This window comes from Aplysia californica, unplaced genomic scaffold (genome assembly GCF_000002075.1).
Source record: "Aplysia californica isolate F4 #8 unplaced genomic scaffold, AplCal3.0 scaffold00005, whole genome shotgun sequence".
NCBI lineage: Eukaryota > Metazoa > Mollusca > Gastropoda > Aplysiida > Aplysiidae > Aplysia > Aplysia californica.
Window position 1 is genome coordinate 2094213 of NW_004797275.1, and position 4212 is coordinate 2098424.

A 4212-nucleotide genomic window follows, 5' to 3' on the forward strand; every position below is an offset into this window, starting at 1 on the left:
CAGTGTGTGTGTGTGTGTGTGTGTGTGTGTGTGTGTGTTTCTGTGTATGTTTTCATGAGTAGTTCTATTTGTGTCGCTATTCATCTTTGCGGGTATGCGTCTGCAAGAGTGTATAAAGTCTGTACTGTGTGTCCGTATTCATCTCTTGGTTCAGTGATTTGAAAGTGAGAGTTTAGACACAGTAGCAAAGACTCCCCACCAGTGTCTGTGATGTAGCGGTTAGAGCTTGGCTGCTGCACACAGAAGACCCAAGTTCGATTCCCGTCTGGGGAGAACTTATCAAGTTTCTTGGTTTTTCTGCTAGGAAGTTGTACAATTCTCTGTCCATATTGGCCCCGATTGGCAGGATCGAAGCCTGCTTCCTAAAGCCATGATTTTGATTCTGTCGATGGGGAGGTGAAATACGCTATTTGTGGGAATGTGCTATTGACTGTCTCACTGAGTGGGTCTGTGTGTGTTTGTTTCAGATCTGGAGAGCCCGCAGACCACTGACCCGATGGTGGCCGACCTTGAACTTTCTGACGAAGACGAAACGACATTGGAAGGTTTGCTAGCAGGTAAACTTTTAGTCGTCACACTTGGCTCTAAGTTGTCGCTAAAGAAAAAGAGGGTGCGGGTGTCTTGTCAGGTCTTTTTTTCATTTTGCATCACTTCTTTTCTGTCCATCTTTTCCTTTCTCTGCCCCCACCCCCGTCTCTCTCTCTCTCTCTCTCTCTCTCTCTCTCTCTCTCTCTCTGTGTGTGTGTGTGTGTGTCTCTCTCTCTCTCTCTCTCTCTCACACACACACACATCTATACATATAGGCAATAAAAGCCCCACCCAAACGTCCAAGGACACACACAATCGAACAAAATACACATGTTCATTATTATCCATCCCATGCTTTGGCTCTTCCCCGTCCTATGTCCCTTCTCCTCTCACACTCTTCTCCTCCCCCGATCCTTGCCCCACTTTCCCCCTCCCTCCTCCTCTCCTCTTACACCCCCTACCTCTCTCTCCCGTACAGGCACTGTATCCCCCACCTCCCTAGACAAAAGCCAGCAACGACGCTTACAGAGCTTCATCCAGTCTCTCATACAGGTGCTGGAAGACAACACAGCGGGACTCGAACCTGATACCACTGGTGAGTGGTCCACTGGATGTGCTTGTCACTGGGTCTGTTGAGGTGGTGTGTTAGGGGCGGGGCTTACTTTACTTACTTCACTTTATCCGTCCTCTTGTACCTCTATGGCGTCGAGGAGAGAAAGAGTTTTCTGTCTCTTGCAAGTTTGATGGCCTTGCTGGGTGGGATATTGTATGTTATCAGGGTATCCTTCACACCCTGGATCCAGGTCTTTCTTGGTCTTCCTCTTGCCTTGTACCCTGATACTTTCCTGTAGTAGGCTTTGCTGCAAAGCTGGGTAGGTGCCATACGTGTGAGATGCCCAAACCACCTGATTATTTACCTTCGAATGAAGTGGAGGACAGGTGTTGTTCCCACCATTTCTCTGATCTTGTTGTTTCTGACCATCTCCCATTTGGTTTTGTTGACGACTCTCCTTAAACATCTTATCTCGTAGGAGAAAGAGGCAGGGTGTTGAACATTAATTCTTTGACAGTTTGGGTTAAAGACGTTAAAGACAAGACTGCTTCTTAATCGTTGACTAGTCTGTTACATCCAATGTAATGTAATTGTATATCACAAGTTTTACGCCCCCACACAACTTAGATCACGTAGGAGACGGGCTGTGACCATGTCTGCCAATGCCAACCTGGGCTGAAGAGAATACAACGTCCTAGAAGACAGAGAGAGAGAGAGAGAGAGAGAGAGAGAGAGAGAAACTCGATCAAAATTCTCCCTTTACTCAAACTCGCACCTTTTGCGTGTTTATGACTGAAGCGCTGAACCAACCACTACACCACAGACGTCGGTGTTTAGTTCAAGGGTTATTGTTACAAGATAAGGTTAACAATGATTCGTTATTTACTTGTCGTTTACTAGGTTAACTCTATGTTCTTCATAGCGGAGATTCGGACTACAATGGTGAAAACATAACAGTTCAAAGCATAGAATCTAGTAAAGTTTCAAGAATTCAGGTGAATAAACACGTGGTGGTCGCTACGAAGCAGCGCCTACTGTAGCTGGGCTACACCGTAGGCCATCTGGCCTACACCGTTTGACTTTGTTCTTGCTGTTGGCTTTCGCTTATAAGTCGGCCACTGGGTCCCCAATGGTTAGAAAAAGGAGTTAGGGGCTAGGACAAGAGTGAAGGGATTGGGGATGAGGGGTTACTATGAGACTTCAGATAACGGGGTCCGTGTTATAGGTAGGGATGAGGGATTTGGATTGTACAGTTATGGTGTAAATTTTGGGGTTAGTAGTTGTTAGGGGTATGCGTTGAGGGCTTGGGCTATTTTTAGGCTTTTAGTTAATGGTGACATGTTCTGTAGTCTGCTTTCGACTCTACCCCACCCCTTTGCCCCCTCCTGGGAGATTCTGGCTCTTTCTGCAGCATTTCTACTGCTATTTCTTGGTTCCTTCTAACTGCTGTTTTTCAGCCACATCCTTATCTTATTGTTGGTAAGATCTAACACCTTACCTTCTCGGATAAGGGCGAAAAAATCGGAGGTCCTGTGTGCAATTTGCGCCCATTAAAGATTCCCCAATGGTTCAAAATCGATAAAAGTAAGCTTCGACCGCCACCCGCGCAAAATTAAGAAATAATTCCTGTCAAACTGAAAATGTTTAATGTGTCATGTGGGCTTATACAGACTTCAACATAAAGTAAGGACCACTTGCAAACACTCTGAGTGGTCTCCTTGGGTCGACCTGTACGTGGGCGTTCTTGCACTGATCTAGTGGCTTGATAGCGCTGCCTCAAGCGTACAATGACAGAGTGTGACACTGCAAGCCTTCTGGCAACGGGCTCCAACTCAATCCTGCAGCCATGCCATAGCTCTGGCACGATCGAAGTCTCTCAGCTTTCGTCTTGGTCATGGTGGCATGTTGATGGGATACTGGATTTTGCACAAACGGCGGCTTATATTGCCACGAAAGTGAGCACAGTTTGAGGCCGTACGTCCTTTTATGACATGCACCCGAAATTTTAACTGAGGAATGTCCGTGATGTCGCACAAAAGTCGATTAAAAAAACAGAAAAGTTGGCTAAAATTCCCCGAGGATTTCTGTAATGCACATGGTAGTTTAGCCACTTTAGGAGGCTTTGCAGTGCGCATTGGTAACACTTTCAGAGCAAAAAAAACTTGAAACATTCCTTGCTGTCTTTTTTTTCGGATAAAAAAAAATCATGACTGTCATTCAAGGTGGTCCTTAACTTAGGCAGTTGTGAGCGCCGTATAACAGTTACCAAAACAAACAAAGAGAGATAAGGACTTGGAGTTTAGGTTAGGGCTAAAGGCAGTGTAAGATGTCTTTCCTGAAAAGTTTGCTTCAGACCCAATTTGGGTAAGAGACCCGCCTACAGAGTTCAGGGATAGCTGTTATTGTTATGGCTGCATGTCCTCGTGCTATGTCTAAGCAGTGGGTTATTGTTACAAGATATCCACCTTGGTCATAGTTAAAACATTTATCCAGGTCAACATGCTGTGGTAAAGTCTAAGTCTTTTAGTCACGTCTCCCTCTCTATCTCAGTACCTAAGGATAGGAACAGACTTTCAACTACTTCACTCAATCATCAGCTTTCAACCAAATTCGCTAATGAAAGACGTGAGTCGTTACAGAGTTTGCGGTCTTAACGCTGAATTTGTTTATATTTTTCACCCATAACCTGCAAGTCGATTGGTGATTCAAGTATAGTGTTAACATGAACAGTGATCTATTTCTGATTAGCTCATAATTTTCTTTGAAAACTGCAAAGTGGAGAGTCGGCCTTAGAGTTTAGACTAGCACATAACGGACACAAATAAGATATTTTGTTTCTGAAAAGCTTACATTTTTCTTGCAAGTTGAACCCCCTCTCTCCCCCTAGAATCTAGATTAGGGCAGTGGTAACGCAAATTACTTATCTTACCTCTGGTTGGCCCATGTTTTTCCTTGAACCTGAAAGTTGAGTGGTCTTAGAGTCTAGATCAGAGTAGGACATTCTGTGCCTCCCAAATCTTCCCTCCCCCGCTCCCCATTAATTTTGGCCAGCGTCTCTTCTCAACCCCCCTTATCCTCAATACATTCATTCCTTCATCTCAACGATTCCCCCTACATCCTCCCCCACCCAC

At 45.1% G+C, this 4212-nt stretch overlaps 1 protein-coding gene across 1 annotated transcript in view; it reads left to right on the forward strand.

Annotated features, from left to right (window-relative positions):
* The window catches only part of LOC101861626 (1-phosphatidylinositol 4,5-bisphosphate phosphodiesterase eta-1), a 31663-nt gene that overhangs the window by 6346 nt on the left and 21105 nt on the right, over positions 1 to 4212 (forward strand). The window lies entirely within an intron of this gene.